Source organism: Cetorhinus maximus, chromosome 2, assembly GCF_964194155.1.
Source record: "Cetorhinus maximus chromosome 2, sCetMax3.hap1.1, whole genome shotgun sequence".
Classification (NCBI taxonomy): Eukaryota; Metazoa; Chordata; class Chondrichthyes; order Lamniformes; family Cetorhinidae; genus Cetorhinus; species Cetorhinus maximus.
The window spans coordinates 201,393,537-201,418,073 of NC_135880.1; the positions used below are offsets into that span (position 1 = coordinate 201,393,537).

The window sequence follows — 24,537 nt, forward strand, 5'->3', positions numbered from 1 at the left end:
GGAATTCTCACAGAGAGCAGCGAAGAGAACCTGCATAGAACCCACGCCCCCTTTTTATGGCACTAGCTGCCGTATTGTAGTAAGTGTTTAAAGGTCCCCAAGCTTCTCAGTGCGTGAGTGAATGGATGAGTGGGTAGGTGTGTAAGTGGGAAGGTGGGTGAGGTAAGGAGGTAGGGTGGCAGGTGAGTGAGCTGGCAGCTGGGTAAGGTGACAGGTGGGTGAGGTGGCAGCTGGGTAGGGTGGTAGGTGGGAGAGGTGGACAAATGCATAGGTGGGTTGGGGATAGATGGTTCATGTCAGGAGGGGCTGTCAGGTTGGAGGCTAGTCAGGTTTGGTCAAGGAGGGGAGTTGGGGAGTCGTTGAGGGGGCAAGTCGGGTGGGGGGGCTAATCAGGTCATGTCGGGGGGCATGGAGGAAGTTGGGTGGCGAGAGCTAGTCAGGTTGGGTTGGGGATGAGTCGGGGGGATTGAGGGGTGAGTCGGGGGTGTCAGTTGTAGTTACCCAGATGCTAGACTAGGTTTTTTTCTGTCAAACATTTCCTGGGTGGCTATCCAGGTAAGTAAGTTGTTACTCTGGAACTGTCCAGAGTCTCCAATTCTAACTCTGCGTTGGAGACTGTTTCGGAGGGCCTCAGGTGAAGTCATTGTGTCGGGACTTCTGCAGCGTCCCGAAACACTCCTTGGGGTACATGTGATCTCTGATGGCCCAGAGACCGGAAGACCTGGGCCATTTTGTTTTGAACAAGGAAAGAGCTCTGCGTGCTCCAGCGTGTTAATACACTGCTTTATTTCTGGATTCAGATTTCCAAATGGGCTCAAACTGATAGTACACTTTCACAGTCCTACCCTGATATGGTCCCATCCCTACCCATGACATCATAGCCAACACATCATTCTTGATGGATTTTCACGTCTTCCCTGCATGTGGGCACCTCAAAAGAATCCCATCCTTGTCTTTTCGTCTTTGTCACTTGACAGTATTATTTCGGGTCAGCGTCCATAAGACATTAACGACACCCAGTTTGATCTTTTTTACTCAATTATGTATTCAACAATATGCTGTTGGAGTTCTTACCCAACACTGCCAATGAAGTCATATTATTGCTTGGTTCCTGCCAAAAACTCTACATCCAAGCTCCTAGTGTGCGAGCTCAGACTGAATATCACAGCAGGTAATACCTGTTTCACCTGAAAGTGAGCTTCAAATCTTATATTTTGTCCATCAGCAAGATCTCTCGGTTTCACCACAACCACAATCCATCTCTGTCCCTACTGCATCTACATGACTGCTGGAAATCTCGTTTACACAGCCTGGGAGAAAGGGGCGGTCAGATTAGGGAAGAGTAACAGTTTTTGCAGTAAGATTGGCTGAGTTCTAGATGTTACCTATCTGTGCAAGCCGAATAAACAGCACCACAGCTTATTTATGCATTTTAAATTTTAGTTGATGTCTTCAAGAAACATTGTCAAGATAATGAACAGTAAGGCAACCTTTAATCAGTTCAGAAAAAAAAAATACAGACTTGATTTCGACCCTATTATTGTCCAGACCCATCAGAAGCCTTAAGAGCTGATTAATAGGGCATAGTGTCCGATTGCTTAAAGGACCTTCCATTATAATTTAAAATAAATTGATTCTGACAGAGCTTAGTTATTCATCTGGAAGATTTACATTGATTTACAGGCAAGTGTTTTGTATTCAGCTAGTTAACATTCTGAGGACTTGTGACAGACTGAATTGTTTGTTTCCTTGACTGTTATGTTTAAAGCAGCCTTGTGAAAGAGCTCAGGATTGTTTGAGAAGATGTTGATCTGAAGACATTTTCAATTTTCACTGACGCAGAACATTACTCTGCAGATTGAAACGGAAGCTAAATGTGTAGCTTAGCAATGGAAACTATCAATTTGATAGGTGATTTGAACTCAATCAAGAACTGTGCTTCCTGAGGGTTAATTAATCCATTTCAGGCATCCCTCTTTGTTTTTGCTATTTAATTGGCAATTAATGCGCAAGTGCGGCAACTTCATGAAACTCACTGGGAGGTTGAGGATGAGCCACCATTTTTGGGAGAGCAATTCATTCAGTAGCTTATGGTGATTCACGATTCATGATGCATGCCTTCCTCACTGCAATTTGCTGGACAATTTCCACATTAATAACAGTGAGTGCTATGAAACTCACCCTTACTTTGGCAGAAAATTCTGGGTCAATTGATGACGGAAAAGTAGCAAATATGTAGAGTAAATAGAGACAAGTGAACTCCCAAATCTACTAATTTAAATGTCATCATTTTTGTTTCCAATTCATTGAATTTGTTGATATAATTGAAGCACAGGTCATGGCCTGATCCTCAGTATGCCTGTGTAGCTGCGCAAACGAATTTCTCCCCCTACATGTACTGGCTCTAGACATTTTAGTTTGAATAATGTGGACTAATTATACTGTTTGGCAGGACTAAAGGACATTCAATTAAGTGGTCAAAATGCACAGTAACATATTTTGGTGGCTTGCTAGCTAAAGCCACTGAAAGCTCCTGATGAGGCAATTATTATTGAGTTTGAGTTTCAAGAGCAGATGGTCAAATACTCCCTGGGACATTTTGGGAAGATTTGCTTGGTGAATATTTCTTTTTGGCGATGCTGCTGGAAGACAAAATGTTGACAGGACACTGAGCAAGCGCCACACAGCTCAATGAATAGCGCCGTGAGATTTTATACCACTTCAGCAAACACACAGAGCATTAGTTTAACGTGTGGGCTGAAAGGTGACACCTTTGACAATGTTGTACTGCCTTATATTGCACAGAAGTGTCAGTGCACAGCCATGCGCAAGCCTTTGTGTGGGGTGTGAAGACATGGCTTGATGAAAAGACATATTAACAGTGCTGCACTCTAATTGTGCCATGGGAATGTCATTTGTTGAATGAACCCAGCTAAGGTTAAGTAATGTAGATTGCAATGTCAGATAGCTCAGAGATATTGTTCCATTAGCTGCAGTCAGAGAGAAATCTTTGAGCGTTCTCATTTTACCGCTGCATATTAACATGACTCAGCAAATTAAATAAGCTACAGAAGTGTAAATTGGACCTGACCCCTTTAAGAACAGAAAGACTAACGAGAAACATGGCTGTGCATTTTTCCTTTTTCCTTCGAACCCCTCCTTTCTTTTCCTGAAGACGCTAATTCTGTTCGAGGACAGATTTCACGGATAAAAGGAGACTTCAGAACCGCATCCATATCAGAATCATAGAACGATTACAGCGGCAAAGAAAGCCATTTTGCCCATTGTGTTTATGCTGGCTTTCTGAAAGAGCAATTCACCTAGTGCCACTCCCCTGCCTTTTCCCTGTATCCCAGCAAATTTTTCCTTTTCAGAAATTAGTTGGAATCTTTTGGATGCGACGGGGTTCTTGGCCGTTGGCTGACGAGCCCGCTAGAACCCAAGTCACTTATTTTCAGGAAGGCCTATGCATCTTGTTCCGATCAGGGATTTCACAGACCAGCGACGGGCCTTCCCCTAGGATCAAGGACCCTGGGAGCAGAAGTCCCACCCGCCAAGAGCTGAGAGCCGATCAGAGGCTGGCACACCTATTGAATGGCAATGCCAGCGGGAAGACGGTGACTGCTGCCAGTACAACATACACCTGAGCCCTATAATCACCGCTGGAACCCAAGCCAAAAGTCAGTGATGGCAGGAGGGATAGGTCACAGGGTGGGGATCGTGAGGGAAATGTGGGGAGGGAGTTGGGTAACAAGGGCGGAGGGGTTGGCACTCAGTGGGCCACCCCCTTCCCAATGCCAGGTACTGAGTGCCTTTGTGGAGGGATCTTTCCCAAGTGCCTGCAAGCAACCCCACACGGGTTTGCTTCTCATGCTGCCCGCATGGTAAGCCCCCTGCCTGCTGCTGGGTTAATATCACTGGTGACAGGATGAGCCCCTCAGTGGACATTCATTGTTCCCTTAAGGGCCTCATTTGGTAGCAGGGTGGGAGTGTAGTGTGATCCCCATCTGCCACCAAACTCACCGTGGGGAAATGCACAGGATTTCACCCAATGATTTACTTCCTTTTGAAAGTCTTAATTGATGCAACCTCCACCAGACTCTCGGGCAGTGTGTTCCAGATCCTAACCTCTCAATGCATGAAAACGTTTGCCCTCATGTCATCATTACTTATTTTGCCAATTACCTTAAACCTGCGCCCTCTGGTTTTCGATCCTTTCATCAATGAGAACAGTTTCTCCCTATCTACTCTGTCCAGACCCCTCACGATTTTGAATACCTCTCCTCTCAACCTTCTCTTCTCCAAGGAGAACAGTCCCAATTCTTCAATCTTTCTATTTAACTGAAATTCCTCATTCAGGAACCATTCGGGTGAATCTTTTCTGCACCCTCTCTAAAGCCTTTCTTTTTTTTTTTGCCTTATTCTTTCATGGGATGTGATCGTTGCTGCAAGGCCAGCATTTTGTTGCCCTTTGCTAATTTGCCTTAAACTGAGTGGCTTGCTTGGCCATTTCGGAGGGCAGCATTGCTGAAGGAACATGTAGGGCAGACAGGGTAAGGATGGTAGATTTCCATACCAAAAGGACAGCAGTGAACCAGATGAATTTTTATGACAATCATTCATAGCTCTCATGGTCACTATTGCTGAGACTAGCTTTATATTCAAGATGTATTAATTAAATTAAAATTCCAACAGCTGTCATGGTGGGATTTGAACCCATGGCCCTAGGACATTAGCCTGGGCCTCTGGATTACTAGCTTATTACTACCATGACACAATCTCCCCCTATTCACATCCTCCCTAAAGAATGATGGCCAGAACTGGATACAATACTTCACTTGAGGCTGAATCAGCTGAAGCTACATATATTAATACACAGAGCTCTGTTTTTTGCATACAGAGCAAACATATACACACATTACAAAAGTTTCAGCTAAACAAAATAAGTGACAGCCATTAATTGGTTCATTCCCCAGGGCAATGTCTTGACCAATCAGAGCCAAGCTGCTTGTATTAAATCTCAAACAATGCTTGCCAGTTAATTGCCAGTCACAATCAACTGGTGCATTCTCCATGGCTATGCCTCTACCAATCAAAGTCCACTTGCCAACCAATCAGTACTCTCTTTTCATGCAGTATAAATATGTTGTTTCCTGGTATTTTCTTACTGATTGTCCTGATGAGTGAAAGATGAAAAGCTTCGACAAAAAGTGCCTCCTTTATTTTCAGCAATACTATAGTTCTGTCCTACCAAACAACGACTCTATAATTCTTGCACTCCTCTGTAATTTCCTTGCAAATTTGCTCGTATACAACTTTTTCATTATTTAGTGGCCTATAGTCTACACCAAATAATGTAATTGTAACTTTTTTTTTTGTTCCTTAACTCTGGCCAAATAGATCCTATCATTGACCTTCTGGTACATCTCTCTCTAGCACTTGAATGCTCTCCTTAATCAATACTGTCACCTTTCATCCTTTTCTTCCTTTCCTGAGTACTCTATATCCAAGAATATTTAATACCCAGTCCTGCCCTTTGAGTCATGTCTCTGTTATCACCACAGCATCATGTTTCCATGCAGCTATCTGCTTCTGCAACCCAGCAGTCATATTTACCACACTCCATGCATTCACATACATGCACAGTAACTGTAATTTAGATTTTATTACTTCTCCTTTTTTGCTGAACCCACCTAAAACCTTACCATTTCCTGCTCTAGTACTATCTGTTTCCCTAAATATTCTTTACACCTTTGTATCTCTCTCTAGCATTTATCTCCTGGTCCCCACTCTTGTGACCTCTGTAAAAACCAGTACCTTGTAAATAGAAATTTGAACTTTCAGTCAATAACTGAACAGATGACACCACAAGATTTCATATTTTAAAACTTTTACTGTAACAAAAGACTAAAAACACTATTGACTAAACATTATGTTTGTAGGCAACTCAGATTTTAAACCACAGAACAGAATTTTCCTCTTTTTCTTTTAGCACAACAGAAAACACACTTCACAGATATACTTTATACTGTCCTTTAGGTAGACAATCAACTTTCCCGCTACCAGTCTAAGGTGACTGTTAGCTCCCGAGGAGTTACATTTGTTGTTTTCCTTTCTCAGTCCGGGAACCTTTAATCTCGCAACTGGCGTTCACGATGAGGTTTATTTTTCCTTCGAAGATTATTCCTCCAGCGGAAACTAGGTAAATCTTCCAGCTTCATTTTAACTCCTCATGAATTCATTATTTTCAATCTGATTATGAGCTCCCACCTGTGTTCCTGGGTGGTGAACCATTGTGTCTTACTGCCTCGAGCTGGTCTCTCTCTCTCGCTCTCTGACCTTGTGACTAAAGGAGTTTAATTGTTTAGAAACTGCCATCTCATTAACATTCACATTTACAAGTGATGCTATAATGCTGAACATTTACTTAATTGTCAAAACAACTTGGTCGGATGAATAACAAAGCTGAATACTTTTTAAAGTTGAGAGGCTAGTAAATATTGATGTGCAGAGAAGCAACTTGCTGCAATTATGTGGGCCTTTAGTTAAACTACACCTAGAGTACTGTTTACAGTTTTGGTCTCCTTTCCTAAGAAAGGATATATTTGCTTTAGAAGGGGTGAAATAAAAGTTTACAAGATTGATCCCTGGGATATGAGGAGAGATTGAATAGAATTCAGTCCCATGCGCTGGAGTTGAGAAGAATAAGAGGTGTTCGCATTGAAACATATAAAATTGTCAGAGGGCTTGACAGGCTGGATGCTGAGAGGCTGCTTCCCCTGGCTGGAGAGTCTAGAACAGGGTTGTCCAATCTGCGGCTCGCTGGCTGCAATACTGCCCGTGAAACCCCTCAATATGGTCCCCATCGATTGTTGAAGATGCCGATAGGACGGGTCAGTGAGTTTGAAGATTTCTGCACGGGATTGTTCCTCCGATCACAGCATGTTTTTCTCCTGCGTTTGCTGCTGATAGGCTCACTATTGAGCCTCTCAGCAGCAAAAATGGGAGAGAAACAGGCTGTGATTGGAAGAGCCGCGAACACCGGGAACTGCGAGTATGTGAAGATAGAGAGACTGTGAGGCCTGTGGGGCCTCCACCCTCCACACTTTCCCATGGATCTGGCAGCTTTCCTGTAGCTCCCAGTGCTCTGGCCTGGCTGCAGCCGCTTGTTCCCAACTCCGGCCCCTTTCCCCCACCTCCCAGCTCCTTGTTACTGGCTCTGGTCCCTTTCCTCACCTCCAGCCATGTCCATCCTGCCCCTTGGCACTCCTCTCAGCGGGCACCACTCTCAGGCACTGTTAGGCCTCAGGTCTCGGTCCAGGTCTTTCCCTCGCTCTCATTGCACCACCCCCACGTGGTACCCCACCCAGCCGATTTAGTGAGTGAGGGTGAGTGTATGAGAGGGTGGTTGAGTGAGTTTGAGGATGGGTGAGTGTGAGTAATTGAGTGTGTGTGAGGATGGGTGTGTGAGTGAGTGAGTGTGTGTGTGAGAGGGTAAAGGGGGTGAGTGTGTATGTGTGAGTGTGTGCATGAGAGAGAGAGGGGTGTGTGTGTGTGTGTCAGAGAGAGGAGTGTGCACGTGTGTGTGTATGAGAGAGAGGGGTGTGTGTGTGTCTGTGTGTGAGAGAGAGAGGGATGAGTGTGTGTGTGTGTCTGAGAGAGGGGTGTGTCTGAGAGAGGATGTGTGTGTGAGAGAGATGGGTGTGTGTATGAGAGAGAGAGGTGTGTGTGTGCCTGTGTGTGTGAGAGAGAGGGATGAGTGTGTGTGTGTGTGTGTCTGAGAGAGGGGTGTGTCTGAGAGAGGATGTGTGTGTGAGAGAGAGGATGTGTATGTGTGCGTGAGAGAGAGGGGTGTGTGTGTGTGAGAGAGAGAGGGGTGTGTGTGAGAGAGAGGATGTGTGTGTGTGTGAGAGGGGTGTGTGTGTGAGAGAAAGGGGTTAGTGTGTGTGTGAGAGAGAGGGGTGTGTGTGTGAGAGAAATGGGTTAGTGTGTGTGAGAGAGATGGGTGTGAGAGAGAGAGGATGTGTGGGTGTGTGTGAGAGAGAGGATGTGTGTGTGTGAGAGAGAGGGGTGTGTGTGAGAGAGAAATGGGTTAGTGTGTGTGTGAGAGAGGGGCTAGTGAGTGTCTATGTGAGAGAGAGGGGTGAGTATGTCTGTGTGCGTGAGAGAGTGGGATGAGTGTGTGTGTATATATATGCGAGAGGGAGAGGGGGCTGAGTGTGTGTGTATGTGTGTGAGAGGGGGGTGAGTGTGTGTGAGAGGGAGGGGGGTGAGAGGGAGAGTGTCTAGCTCCCTCCCAGTTTCAGGGTTCTCATTCACCCTCACCCTCATACACCAACAGGCACTCTCACCTACTCTCACAGGGGGGATGTGGGAGTTAGCTGAACACACACGCTCTCACCCTTTAACACTCTAATGGTCGTCTTTATTTATTACTCATTTTTTAGATTATTAGTTTCTAGTGACTTTTTATTTTGCACAGCAAGTTGTTTCTTTTCATACATCAGTTTTTTAAAAATACATGTTTAACCTTATCTTTCTGAAATTTGCTGATGGGCCGCCCAAGTGTGAGAAAAATGTAAATGTGGCCCCTAGGTGTAAAGGTTGGACAGGGCTGGTCTAGGACGGAGGCTCATAGTTTCAGGATAGAGGATCAGCCATATAGGACTGAGATGAGGAGAAATTCTTTCACTTGCAGAGTTGTGAATTTTTGCAATTCTCTACCCCAAAAGGCTGTGGATACTCATTGATTAAGTATATTCAAGGCTGAGATTGATAGATTTTTGGGCACCAAGGGACTAAGAGGATATGGGGAGAAGTTGGAAAAATTGAGTTGATGTACAAATATAGCTATTATCTTATTGAATGGTGCAGCTGGATGGCCTACTCCTGTTCCTGATTGCTGTTATGTTCATTGCACAGAAGATTGCAGATTAGCTCTTTAGATAAAATCCTACAGAGTTAGAGTACAAACTATAAAAACTCACATCTAGTTGTTAATCCAAGTTAGGAGAAGTCAACAACAGCAATTACTTGCATTTATATTACATCTTTAGCAGAGAAAAAACCCAAGGCATTTATTCGGAGCGTCATCAGGCTAAACTTGAGATGGAGATGCATAAGGAGATATTAGGTAGGTGACCAAATGCTTAGTCAAAGAAGTGGGTTTTAAGGAGTTTTGAAGGGCATAACACGGTGAGTTGCCCAAGAATTGGTGTAAACATCCTTTGTACGGACTGAGATAAAAGCAAAATACTGCGGAAATCTGCTTCCTTACCTTAATGCCACTATCATCATCTTTTTTAGCCCTTAGCACTACGAGTAACACTCCCTTTCTCCTTTTGTTCATGACATCTTTGTTAATCTCTTCTTTGCTCCCATCCAGCTTCACTTGCTCCACTCCCCCGTAAACAGATCACATTTCTACTTCTCTTAGCTCTGAAGAAGGGTCATAAGGACTTGAAGCGTTAACTCTGTTTCTCTCTCCACAGATGCTGTCGGACCTGCTGAGTTTTTCCAACATTTTCTGTTTTTGTTCTTTGTACAGACTGTCCTGCTGTGTGAAATAGACGGATCATAGCCAGTGGGAGAGGGCAGGGAAAGAAAGCAAGGCCGTAAATTTTAATTTAATTGATAATATATCTCTTGTGAAGCTGTGATGAGATAAGAATCAAAAGGGAAAAAAGAAGAATATTGCGACGTCTTAAATCTGAAGTGTTCAAGGTGCCTTTTTCTGCCTAGTAACAGTCAGCCTGCATACAACAGGTTAGTGTCAGTTTGAATCCACATATTTTTAGAGGGATTGTTAAAAATGAGAAGCCAAACACTTTATCACGATGCCGCACTGCCGCTGAGACCAGCTGGGGGCCAATGTAGAATAGCAAATGTGCGTCAAATTTACAGCTTTATATTTAAAGCATTCCATTTTCTTTACAAGGACAGCAGATCCTATCAGGGTCACTACTTTATGTGTGCGTACTTGCTGCTCTTTAACAAGTGCTAAACAAACTTTTGCTGCATGAGGCGCCACACCCTTGGTGTTTCCAGGATTATTTTGCAGTTTCCTGATCGCAATGGTCCTGTACTACTCCTTGATTTTAAGAAATCAAGAAGGAATTGCAATGAACAATGGAATTGATGAACAACACTGGCACTTTGTGTTGTTTAAGCAGACCTCTTGATATGATTTTTGCGGCACACACTTATTAGAAATGGCCTGTAATGAATTGCAATGGTGCACATATAAAAGCGTAGCCTTGTAGTGTTCATGTCATAATAAGGAAACATTGTTATGGGAAACTGTCACCAGTTGTTTCCAATACAGATATGAGGGACCAAAAGCAAAATATTGCAGATGTTGGAGATCTGAAAAAAGGCAAAAATGCTAGAAATACTCAGCAGATGAGACGACATCTATGGAGAGAGCAAGAGAGTTAATATTTCAGGTTGATGAGCTTTAGTCTGAACAGATACAATAGTCTGAAGGAGGACTGCAATGCCACTAAATTTATAATACTCTTCGGGAAACTTCTAGGGATGCTAGGAACTGACATAATAGTTAATGCGAAAGGCTATCCCATAGCCACTTTTATGTGTCAAAATTTAATTGATTAGCAGCAAAATATTCTTAAGTGTATTGCAGTGTGATGAGCTCACTGGATTTTATATATGCAAATCTGGCTTGTCTACTGATGGTTTTATGCAAATCAGTATTGCTTAAAATTCCTCATTTAATTTCGATGAGCATGTAGTAGCCTAATGCTTATGGTATTGAATGAGGAGTTCAAATCCCACTCTAGAAGATGCAAAGTGATATTGATACTGGAGAATTCAATGAAGCTCTTTTTCAGTGTCCATTGTCACTATCAAACATACCCAAGCTGAGTACAGCAGGGACAGACATAGAATAAAGATCCAACTAATCAGCCCCAAAAAATGTGCCTTTACCCCAGCTTTCATTACTGCTCCCCTTGTCTTCTGAGATAGATAGGGGATAAGGAAGGAAGAGAGAATGGACCGTTTCTGTGCTGTAGACTCTGTGTAAATCAAGCTGGTTATAGCACCAGTTTTCAATGTTCTTACTGTTAAGCTAATGATGTTACAATAGCGCTTCTTTGTGTTAAAAAAAACTGTCATAGGTTCTTGATTACACATCTGGAATAGAAATAAGAGTTAAAGTTGTGCTTTAAATATCAGCAAAGAAATGGAATTAAACTGTAGCTATTAAGCTGTTCCTTTGCATTTCTTGCTTCCTTTTCCATTATTTATGCTGAATATTTCTCACTCGCATTATTTTTTGCCTCATGTTGTCTTGATTTCTTCTTTTTCTGCCAAGAATTGTAGGTAAGCAATATCTCAGATTAGCGGTTCCTGTATAAAGCCTCCCTCTCCAGTGGCATCTGTTACATTACTTAATTGAGAATGGCATCCAAGGGCTGCTTTTAAACAGAAGTTGAGAGTCCGCTGTGGCAAGATTTGTAAATAAATCTTAATAGGAAAAAAAAATGCAGTGGCAACTGAGTAACTTTAACAAGTGGGCACGGAATAGTTATAAGCAAGCGTTTTATTTTAACAGGACATTATAAAGTTATGAATTCATTTACTTCTGGTTTAAGAATCAGTCTTGTACCGGAACTTGTATTTTCTTTATTCACGGGATGTGGGCGTCACTGGCAGCACCAGCCTTTGTTGCCCGTCGTTAATTGCCCTTGAACTGAGTGGCTTTCAAGGCAATTTCAGAGGGCAGTTAAGAGTCAATCACATTTCTGTGAGTCTGGAGTCACATGTAGGCCAGATGGCAGATTTCCTTCCCTAAAGACGGTAGTGAACCAGATGGGCTTTTGCAGCAATTGACGATAGTTTTGAGGTCACCATTACTAAGACGAGCTTTTTTTTATACTCCGGATGTATTAAATGAATTTAAATTCCACCTGCTGTTCTGGTGGGATTTGAACGGAGTCCCCTGAACACTAACCTGGGCCGTTGGATTAATAGCCTAGAGACATTACTATTATGCCACCATCTCCCCGAATGGTACAAACTGCAAACTGTAGAATTTCATTGTTGTAAAGTGTTCCATTCTATCTACTTAACTAAAAGGTTATTGGGACTTTAGCTCAAAAATAAGATCATTAATGACAGATGTGGATACTGCGATGAGGAGATTGTGAGGTCTGTCTAGATGGATGGCTGAAGAATGGGCGAAATGACCATTATTTATATCTATCAGGTGTCTGTTTCTAAAGCTGATTTTTAGATTAAAGTTTGGGTCCTGGGGGAGTAAACCTCACTGAGATGTTCAACTATTTCCATTTCGGAATGTGCTGCCAACCTTCTAGTGAAGTGGATACACTGTGGGGGCCCAAGATTCGACACAGTCACAGGACTGGCCTAGGCACTTTGAAAAATGCGCATATGTGGAATAGCCACAAAGTCACCAGCTTGTATTGTTGCAGCAGGAACTACCCCCCATTACAATAAGAAGCAGCCAGGCTGAATCAGTGAATGGATCCTCAAGTTGATAGCCTGGGACCATAAGACCATGAGACATGGGAGCAGAAGCAGGCCATTCGGCCCATCGAATCTGCTCTGCCATTCAATGAGATCATGGCTGATCTGATAATCCTCAACTCCACTTTCCTACCTTTTCCCCCTAACCCTTGATTCCCTTACTGATTAAAAATCTCTCTGTCTCAGCCTTGAATATACTTAACGACCCAGCCTCTACAGCCCTCTGTGGTAAAGAATTCCACAGATTCAACACCCTCTGAGAGAAGAAATTCCTCCTTATCTCTGTCTTAAATGGGTGACTCTCCCACAAGGGGAAACAAACTCTCAGCATCTACCCTGTCAAGCCCCCTAAGAATCTTATATGGTTCTATAAGATCGCCTCTCATTCTTCTCAACTCCAATGAGTACAGGCCCAACCTACTCAATCTCTCCACATAAGAATATCCCTCCGTATCCTGGATCAACCTAGTGAAGCTTCTCTGGACTGCCTCCAATGCCAGTATATCTTTTCTTAGATAAGGGGACCAAAACTGTTCACAGTATTCTAGGTGTGGTCTAACTAGTGCCTTGTATAGTTTTAGCAAGACTTCCCTATTTTTATACTCCATTCCCTTTGAAATAAAGGCCAACATTCCATTTGCCTTCCCTATTACCTGCTGAACTGTTAGTCCTCATGCACAAGGACCACCAAATCCCTCTGTGCTGCAGCTTTCTGCAGTCTTTCTCCATTTAAATAACAGTCAGCTCCTCTATTCTTCCTGACAAAGGCATAACCTCACATTTTCTCACATTATATTCCATCTGCCAAGTTATTTGCCTATTCACTTAACCTGTCTATATCCCTCGATGTGGGAAACCAGTGCCATGGGAGCTGATGGCTAAACAGCAAATATAAAAGCAGTGTTTTAAAAAATCCTTTACTATAGCTGCAAGCACAAAGAGCAGTTCAGACAAGAATATTTTGCTCTTAGCTTTAGATTCCAAAAGGCAATCATTAAGCACACTCCTATTATTCTGCAGCCACCAAGAACATTCTCATGTGACTCTGCCTCTAGTGCAAAAATATGTACAGCTACTACTCAAGATGGTGGCTACGGGAAATCAAAGTTTGGCAGGCTGAGTAAGAACAAGTGGTTGTATTTCCCAGATGGTCCTTTCATATGGGAATTAGTCAGGTGTTGTTACAACCAACTGTAAGTCGAATATTGCCTAAAACTGCCAGTATTCATCGGGCGGAATTTTACAGCCCCTCCCAATCGATGGGATTTTCTGGTCCCACTGAAGTCAATGGAATTTTGAACGGCCGGCCGCATGTTATGGCCCCGCCCCTGCTGTGATGAAGCCATAAAACTCCGCCCACTAAGAATGGCCTGCCAAGAGACCTTCTAAAAATACTTACCGTATGCGGCAAGACAAGTTACTGCACCCATTGCCACGCTTGCCAAAGAATTCAAAATATGGGGGAAACGTATTTGATGAATGCATTAGTATAAAATTCGCCAAAGGTTTGTGGAAGTGGCACATACACAGAACTGGACCAGCAGCAACATGGTAGTCAAGAACTGATCGAAACTTGGTCTGACGTGCTGCAATTCCTAAAACGCATGGCTGAAAACACAAGGGGATTTATTGAGTATGGAACAGCTATGATTCTATTCTTAATTAGTTGAATTATAATTAGCTGAAGTGATCCAATTTTTTTTCTCCAGAAGAATAAAATGCTCTTGAGAGGTTATGTGGTTTAGTTTTTTTTTTAAGAAGACGCATGCGAGAGAGTTGTTATTTCCACCTTGGCATATCATCCTCATGGGACGTCATTGTAGCATAATTATAAGGAGAAAGAGGCTTGAGAGAACAGCTTTCTGTGGGAACCACTGATAGTTTTAGCTCCACGGTGCATTGTTGCTGCAGGTATCATGGCAGCAGTTGGGGCATTAAGTTCCAATTGCTCCGCCTGCTGACACAGAACCTCATATACTGCTGCAGATTCAACCATAGCAACTGTGGCCCAGTGATTGCATTGAAGGTTCTGGGTGCAAGCCCCACTTCAGAGATTTGAGCACATATCTAAGCTGACACATTAGTACTGTACTAAGGAAGTGCTGCACTGTAGGAGGTGCCATCTTTTGATGAGACATGAAACCAAGGCCTCACCTGTTTTCTCAAGCGAATGTAAAACAATCCTGTGCTACTCTTTCAAAGAAGAGCAGTAAAGTTCTACCAGCTGGGCCGGCCAATATATATCCCTATTTAAAAAAAAGAGTACCTAATCGCTGTCATGTTTTTGTTTGTGGAATATTGCTGTGCCCAAATTGGCAGCCAGATTTCCGATATCACAACTGCTTAGAAATACTTCACTGTGTGTAAAGCACTTTGGGACATCCTGTGATTATGAAAGTTAGGAAGATGCACATCTGTAAATGGCAGTGGGATTGTACCAACAGGTCTGTACAGTTTGCTTCTGATATCGCCTGACTGACCTACATTGCTCCTCCAAAAACACTGGTTAAAGGGGGAGAATTGCCACTCGACAACCCTTTGGCCTAATACCATGGGCACACCAAAAATGGCAATGCCAAAACACGTGACATCATGCAACATGACCAAGCAACTATTGTTTTTTTTTCCCGAAATAGCCTCAAATATTAGAATAGAAATTTTACATTTATGTTATCCTTGGCCAGACCCTGGGTTGTGGGGGAGATCCAGTTAGGGACCAATAACATTTTGATTAAGTAGACAAAGTTTGAGATTCAAGACGTTTACTAAGTGAATAAAGCCACAAGATTCCATGGGTTTTGAACAAGCAAAAATAAAATTCACTCTACAAGTTTAAAAAGATAAAACAATTTACAATTTCTACCTTATAATCTAACATTCAGGTACGTGTGAATTAACAGGTATATTGTGGTCGAACAGACCACATTGCAGAATAAATTCCAAATGCCACCGAACCCAATTCCATGGATTTCTTAACAACCCACCCAGACGTTTGTCACATGAGCCAACCAATGTCACTGAAACTTTGTATTTTTTCAAGAGGATTTCCAATTTCCATGTTCGACTTCTCTCCAAAAGTCGATCCCACTCAGACGGCTTCAACGATAGCCCACCTTGCAGGGTTTCAGTCTCGCCTTCTGAGATTACGTTCCCTTGGATTTCTGAATGCTGTCAAGCATCAATTTACAAGCACAATTTCAGATCTTCAGCTGTGCCAAGCAGAACACCACAACTCCAAAGGCCTGCAGCACCAACTTCGGCTGCCTTCATGGATCTTCTGGACATCTCTTGAGCCCCTTCACTTAAAGTCTGCTCTCCACAACCCTTCCTCTAATTGGAACCTGTTTCTCAGCTCATTTCTTCTAACTTAACTGGGACTTGTTTCAGTCTCTTTTGTCTTTGTCCCTCACCTGGGACACTTACTGACTTACTGACTCAAACTGACTGTTCAGTGACCCTTGAATTGATCTGGTGACCTATCACAACACTCCAAGAGGGTCCCAGTTTTGTTACCAGATGGAAATCTAAATCAGCTTAGCTACATCGAATCTTAATGAAATTATCAGCAAATAAGCAACTGTTTCCAATGTCAGTCAAAGAAACAACCAGAAATTAGATGAGGAAATAAATAGGTTAAAGTCTGACTTAATTGATCAGAAAAATTACTGTTGCATGTCATACAACATATTCTGAATACTCAAGTCTTTTTGGTCTGGTACGTTAAAATATTAAGATAACTTAAGTTTTCTGTTTGAAGATACTGGAATGCTTTTTAAACAAAATGGCCCAGAATTTCCTGGAGCAGGCATCTCACAGTTTGTTCTGTTTGCTAGACATTGTTTCCTCGCCTTTCAGCTAGAAAGATATATTTCAGCACAACTCACTTCAAGTGCAAACTGTTAACGAGGCATCTAGGATCTTGGCGAACAACAGGACCTAAACTCTATCTCTTTAATGAATGAAATTGTAGGATAGAGAGAAAAATAAACACAAGGATGATGGAGAAGGAAATAGAGTAAATTAGGGTCGAATTAGGAACAGAAATGGAAATAAAGAGAGGGAATGATTGGATTAAGAAAGAGAGGGGAAAAAGAAGATGAAGGAAATGTAGGATTTTTAAAATTTAAATTTATCATTTCAGAAACCTCTCTGACCAATTCTCTACCTGTAAGAATGAAACTCTGCAGTTTCTGGGTTGGAGAGGTTGAGTGGCAATTACAAGAACACAAATCTGGCCAGTAAAATGTCCCTTACACAGTTAGTACCAGCGTTAACTTTGTATGTGGAGTTTAATTCATTTTAGGAGCACAAATGCAACATTGTCTTGACAATAGTGAGGTTGGCGCTAAGCGTCTGTTTTTTCAGAGACGAACATTGGAGTGGGGCAAATAATCCAGCAATTTGTGGTGAATAGCAACTCATGGGAGACTGCATCTTTGCAACAAATTGTTGGGCATTAAACTCGTCATTATTTTGCAAGCAACTTATGTACCAGTGTACTGCTGATTTTCTTTTTCTACAGTATGTGAACAAACAGGCACCATTGCCACAGCTGTTTAAAAACAGGGTGGAACATGGCTCTGTGCAATAGATATAATTAAAAGGAGCTGATAAATCTAGAGCAGTTTGTGATGAAAAATGGGCAATGATGTGAAACTTGATGTAATGCTTACCACTCCTAACCTGACTGAGGCAGCAGGGGTAAATTTTACTTCAAAAGGGAGATACTTGCCTTAGAGGGGCAAAAGGTTACCAAACTGACAGTAATTATGAGTCAAAATGAAATGTTTCATGCTATTGATGAAAAGAAGGAAATAGAGGAGTACATTCAAAAGGGAGTTGGCTATATATTTGAAACGTAGAAATTTGCAGGGCCATGAGGAAAGAGCAGACCCTTGGTACTCATTGGATGGTTCATTCGAAGAGCTGGCACAGGCATGAGGAGCTGAATGGCCTCCTGTCCTGTATGATCCTATGAGTGCTCTGCAGATTCATATATGGAACAAAATAAGCTTGGTTATAAAATGTGCTAAGAGAACAAATCACTCTAATCACATGGGGATTAAGGTAGAAATAGCTCAGTGATGTAAACATGGGGTGGTCATGGACAATAGTGCAGATGTCTTAGCAAGAAACATATCAAGCAGCTTAAACAAGTGGATTATATTGCAGTGCTGTCTGATGGCTTTAAAGATATAATTGAGAATGGATTATGTTTGTGGATGGTTGATTATGGAAAATGAGTTCCTTGGTGGTATTGAATTAGATAATTATTCAGCAAAACCTATACTGACTGAAATTGTGAATTTGTTTAGAGACAAGGCTTAATGGATGAATAGAAAATTAAATTAGGAGCAGTTTTTTTTCTACTGAAACACCTTTGAGTTGCAGAAAATTTCTGCACTACACTTTTCTTGGTTTAAAATATGTGAATCACTTACACTTCTCCTCATTATGGAAACAATATGGGCGTCACCTTGAATCTGTTCATTGATCGAGTTGCCTTTTGTTAATTAGGTGTTCGAACAGAACACTGCTGCAGACAACTAAAATGGAGGAGACATTTTGCAAGTTTCATCTTGTGGATTTTTGGCAACACAAAATGACTTAAGCTGAATTTTCCATCTCCGTTGACGGGCGGGGTGGGGGGGTGTGACAACATGGCAAGAAAGCCAAGAATCGGTTTCACGCTGTTGTGAAACCAGTTCACGATCATCATTCTGACCACCAATGGCGGGCCGTGTTCTCCGCCACTACACATTGAGAACCTAATTTCGATACTTTAGCATCTCATTATGAATCCTGCTCACCGAAATCATCCCCCCCACCGCCACAGTGGATCAGCTGGGAATCATGCTAAGGTATTTCACAACTGTGCATAAGCAACGTGCACCTGGTGAGCTGCACTTCACTCGAGACTTCGAGGTTTGTTTGCCGACCTTGTTTCGGGCAGCACTCACGGTCATCAGCACCAGGCTTCACAGACAGCGCCACCTCACTTTGAGGGTCGCTCACGGGCAGGTCTCTACCAACTCGACCAGCCGTAAGGTCGGGGTGGCTTTTCAACGGCTGCAGGGCTAGGGCTTGTTTAGGGAAGGGGGAGAAGCGGCCTCAGGCAAGGGAAGAGGCTGCAGGTCGAGGGCTGTACTGGGGAAGGGGGCGCTATTGCTGGGTGTGTGTGGGGCCACATGTTGACCTGTGCAAGTGACCTTAAGATGGTGAGGGCTGAGGAGCAGTTTCCAGAGCAGCTGAAGCCAGATGGAGATGTGAGGGTGTGTGTGAGAAAGTGAGTGGAGATGTCCCTTGGACTGGCAGTGAGTGAGATGCCAGTGAATGTGTGATGGCCTTGTGATTGTGAGAGTTTAGAGTGATGAGATGGCTGCCTTACCCTGGGGGCACGGATTAGATCATTCATCCTCTTTTTGCATTGGATGGCCAACACGTTCTGTGCACCTTTGGCACTAACCACCACTGCCACCGCCTCTGTAGACGGAGTGGTGAGATTGCTGGAACTCTTGTGGCTAGAGTGGGGGTGGAGGACATCATGATGGGCTTCCAAAAGACATTCCAGTGACAGGTCACAACTTTACTTGGCTGTCAGGATCATGTCTTCACTGGAGCAGTCCTGGCTGCAAGCATTGAGAACTATGCTCGGTTCTAGTTTACATATGGCACCTAGAGTGAGGAAACGGTAAGGTAACGGCATGGTGGGCAATTCAGAGCCCCCCCCGCACCAAGCAGGACAGCGTGTTTCCTGTGGCTGCATAATTAATGAGGGGGGAATGGGATGATATGGCGCAAAAATCCGCCATTGCGACCAGCGAGTAAAACATCTCTTTTCACGTCCGCTACCGCACTTAGTGCAAATCTGGGGCGATTCCGCCCATAGCAATTTTGCATGTGTTACTAATGGACACTTTAAAATTTGGTGTAGTCTGACTTGTACTTCAGCAGCCCCTGGACCCTGACAGTTAAGGTGTCAACAGTTGTTACATTGCTTCAATGCACTTTTTATGCTGCCCACTTCAAAAGTGTGTGTCTCACGAGAGGTGCCATCTCAATGAAACCTGCTAAATTCATTAGACCGGCATGCAGAAAAAATAAACTTGTGATTGATATTAAAATGCTGCAGTGGGTCTTCCTCAGCAGACTCACTGAATCGGAAAGGTTTACATTGAGGCTGCCCTAAGCAATCTAAAACCCTCACTTTGGGAACCAATGCCGAAACACCACAATTACATAAATATCAAGGCAGCTTAAGTCTTTGTCTCTACTATTGTTACTTAAATTCAAACACTCAATGACACTAACAATGTTCCAAAGGCAAAAGCAGCAACATACAGAGCTGCCCTAGATGTTTGCGTAGATCTTGGCTTAACGATGAAGGTGTGGCTCGCATGTGAGCACCTTTTGTAATGATGATTTAGCCCCAATTCTTATAGGCTTTTGGCCATTTGCCTCTGATAATGTTGAGGATTGTCGCTGAGATCGCCAATCCATGGAGTTGGATGCTATTGAGTCCAGAAACAGTGTTGGCAGTTGTATTCAGTTGTTTGGTGTTTGATTATGTGTGTCTGTTGATTGTTTTCTGTGCTGTGTGCTTTTCGTCAAGCCTGTGGGTGCAGCTGCAGAGAAGGAGAAACTGAAAGCAAAAGGAAGTGTGAGAAAGCAGACATTTTTAAAAAAACTTTTGTAATAAAGCCCTGTTCACACATAGAATCTGGCGAGTGTAATCTTGACGTATCTCCAAGGCACAAACCACAATAGTGACAGCAATGGTACAAGAGTCAGCTATAGTTAAGAAAGGTTGTGAGGAACATGCAAATAGTTAATTAAATATTGTCAAGTTTACCAATAAATGGTGGAGAAGCTGAAGCTCTGACAGAACAGTTATAGCATGGAGAAATCTAAATGCTACTGTAGGCACTTGTCTAGGACCACCCAAGTGACTGTAGTTTATTTTCAATAAAAATGCCACCAGTTTGAAGGCTTCTATCTCTCAGATTCTAACTTTTCAGTTATATAAGTTAGTTACATAGTTGCAGATGAGAAAGCCAACATGTGCTCAAAACTGCACAGCTCTTGAACTAATCCAGATGAGTCTTTCAAATTGGGAGGGAAATGCTAGGTGAAGACTGAAACAAAAGCTTTATTGGTTATTCCTCAATGCTAAATTCAAGAACCAATTCAAAACACACAACTATATAATTACTTTTTAGTTAAGGTGCATGAAACATAAACATGTAAAAATTTAAAGTTCACCATCTAATTCATGTTTATATTATATAGTATTGTAAGGATCAGATGTTGACATGAATGTTGGGTGAGAGGAATAATGGCAGAGAGAAAGCTTTGTGGAACAGCTGACAGCTGAGCCCAGTGAAAATATTGCTTGATTGAAAGCTCTGGCTCTCTGATCTCTGTAGTCAATTTTACAATGTTTATTTACACAAGGTTAAGTGGTTTCAAGGGTTTGTGGTTTCTATTATTGATACTGTAAAGGGTCTGGATCATTCACACTTTTATTGCCTTGTCATGAAATGACTTTTTTTAACATAGTGGAAAGTAATGTATGAATGAATTACTTTTTTAAAGTTTTTTTTAACACATCCTACTGTCACTATAGGGTTCTGTACAATGTATAGAGTATCAGTAGACTTAGAAGTGCCAAAACATGGCATAATGGCCATGAGGAGTCATGGAGGTGTGGGTAGAGTGCATAACTTGGCATAGTGGGTGTGAGGGGCCATGGAGAGGGGGGGATTGTGGGTGGATAGGTGTAACTTGGCATTGGAGTCATGATGGGACCATGGGCTTTGGGTGGAGGGGCATAGCTTGGAATAGGGGGCATAAGGGACCCTTGGCAGTGGGTGGAGGGACATGGCTGGGCATTGGGGGCATGAGGGGCCATGGGGATGGGTGGATGGGTATAACTTGGCATTGGGGGCTTGAGGTGGCATGGATGGGCATGGAGAGTGTCGGGGGGTTGGTGAGGGCTGGAGGGCCTTTGTGTTTTTAGTTTAACTGGTTCCACAATACTGAGGTGAGCCTTGTAAAGGGCACGCCTCGGCACCCGACAGCCCTGTGACTGCCTCGTAAATTCTTCCAGGTTGGCTGGTCCACCCCGGCAATTAAGATGCCGCCTTTGCTGGCACTTTCTCCTGTGGTGGACAGGCCAAGCTGAGAATGTTCCTGACTCCCGCTACTCACCTTGAGGAAGAAAGTTCAGGCCACTTTCACCTGTTTTACACTTTTGCACAACTCCAGTGAGTTTGATTATGTGCTCAAATACATGCTAATGTGAACGAACCTGACATTTTGTCTTTCAAAGTTGATTTAACATGCCTCCAAGAGTTTGAGCTGAAAACTGAGGTGTTTCTTAGCGAGAACGTTATTCAGTAGCCATGACCTCAGTTGTTGACACCAGAACATTATGGGCAGGATTTTCCCCCATGTCAGGGGTGAAGTTGAAGTGCGGGCGTGTGGAGGTACGCCTCCGATTGGCGCCTCCAATTGGGGGCATGGCAGCATTTTACGGCGCCAGCATGACATCAGCACGGAAGCGCTATGCACTTCCTGTGCATGCGGTTGGGGGGGGGGGGGGCTTTTTCGTGCATGCGCACAAAAGAGCGCACTTACCTCCCTGAGGCTCAGTGCTGCCTCAGGGAGATCGCCTCTCCTGTCAAAATTATTAAAAATAGAGAAAAAAACATTCCCTGACATGTCCCTTCATGTGACACTGTCACATGAGTTGGGACATGTCCACAATTTTTACAAAAACTTCTATTACATTTTTAAAACCTACATGAAACCTCATCCCGCCCGTGGATGAGGTTTCATGCTTTTTCTTATTCCCGCCAGGGCTCCTGGCCTGTCGCAACCTTAAGGTTGGTCGGGCAGGTCCATTAATTAGTTTAATGACTCTGTCAATGGCCTCAATTGGCCCTTGACAGGTCAGTGGGCCCACAGTTGATTTTGCTGAGCCCCCGCCTACCTGAAAATTTAAATGGGGCTGGATGACTTAAGGAGTTCCGCCCGACGTCACCGCGCGTCACTTTACGTGTCAGCAAGCGGGCCCAGCCCCCCATTGCCGACGGGAAAATCCTGCCCTATAGATACATTTAAGGGGAAGCTGGACAAGCTTTTGAGGAAAAACGGAATAGATGTTTATGATGATAGATTTAGATGAGGAAAGATGGGAGGAGGCTCAAGTAGAGCATAAGAACCAGCATGAATTGTTGGGCTGAATGTCCTGTATATCTATGTAATCCTACAAGGCACAAGTTAGGAGTGTGATGGAATATTCTCCACTTGCCTGGATGAGTACAGCTCCAACAACACACAAGAAGCTTGACACCATCCAGGACAAAGCAGCCCACTTGACTGGCACCCTATCCACAAACTTTCACTCCCTCCACCACTGATGCACAGTAGCAGCAGTGTATACCATCTACAAAATGCACTGCAGGAACTCACCAAGCCTCCTTAGACAACACCTTCCAAACCCACGACAGCTATTGTCTAGAAGGACAAGGGCAACAGACACATGAGAACACCACCACCTGGAAGTTCCTCTCCAAGCCAGTCACCATTGTGACTTGGAAATATATCACCGTTCCTTCACCGTCGCTGGGTCAAACTCCTGGAACTTCCTTCCGAACAGCACTGTGGGTGTACCTACACCACACGCACTGCAGTGGCCCAAGGAGACAACTTATCACCATCTTCACAAGGGCAATTGGGGATGGGTAGTAAATGTGATGCACACATCCCATGAATGAATGAAAAAAAAATTCTATGTATGTAGTCCTATGAAATTAACCAGTTCATAAAATAGTTTGCTACACTTGGCCATTTTTTTTACATGTTTCCATTTTGACCTGCTCCTCTTCAACGTCTCACATATCATCTGTGCCTTTGATTCCTTTCATTATGCATCTTATTGTCTCATGGTTATATACTTTACCATTTAATCATCTCCTGTTTTCTATTTGAGCACTTTACAGGTCGTTTTGTTTCTCGATTTTTTTTTGTGTTTTCTTCTCCTGCACATCCCTCCTCCCCCACTTCCCTCCTTCAGATTGTTCTTTTTTAAATGCTGTTTGTTTGTGTCCTGTTATTTATTCAGAATTTGACACTTCTGTCCACTACTCATCCAAGATGATCTGTTAAAACATCCCACTTACGATTTCCCTCTCTTTCCCTGGCTCTATTAATATTTGTAGAAAGAACTGTACAGGAAACATTACACCAGAACGTCCTGTATAAATAATGGGGAGATTAATGGTAATCACTAATATTTTTGCACATATCGAACAGTGGATTCAGATTTGTGCAGGTGTGCAAATAAATGCTCAAAATTCGGAAGTTGCAGATGTGCTACTCCTCCATAAACTGTGTGAAAATGGCACCTTTTCCTTGGATCCCCATTCAAACGTATTGAATAGCATGAAATTCCTATATTTACATTGTACATACAGACTAAACAGAAATTTAGGACTTGTCTGTTTCAATTTCTGTACTTTTTAATGGCATGATAACTCTTAATTGCTGCCAAATAACCCCTCTGAATGACACTGAAAATAATAACTTTTTCAAGTGTAAAGTCTCATTCCATCAAATTTTAATTAATGCTGTAGATTTTTCAAAAACAATTCTTTTGCTTACTGTTTCTTTCTTTCTCCCCCCTCTCTTTATGCAATCTTTTTCTCTCTTCATTGATATTGATTTCAATAATCCAATTTACACCTTTTGTTCAGACGCTGTGCAACTATGAATAGTACTTCAATCTGATTGGTTAAGGAGACACAGAGCTGTTTATACACCTGACAGTCTTCCTATAGAGCGTGTCATGCTGTTTGAATCTCTACTTCCTGCAACATCCAGGGCGGAAACGTGCTATAAATTAAATGGACAAAGACTAATGCAGTGAACAGCACCCCATTAACTAGTTTGCTCTTTCCACAGGTGCTGCCTAACCTGAATATTTTCAGCATTTTCTGATCATATAATAGTCTCTTGTTTGCA

General features: G+C 42.9%; 1 protein-coding gene across 5 annotated transcripts in view; it reads left to right on the plus strand.

The window, feature by feature from the left end:
* The window catches only part of LOC144669280 (opioid-binding protein/cell adhesion molecule-like), a 1,107,986-nt gene that overhangs the window by 456,533 nt on the left and 626,916 nt on the right, over window positions 1-24,537 (plus strand). The window lies entirely within an intron of this gene.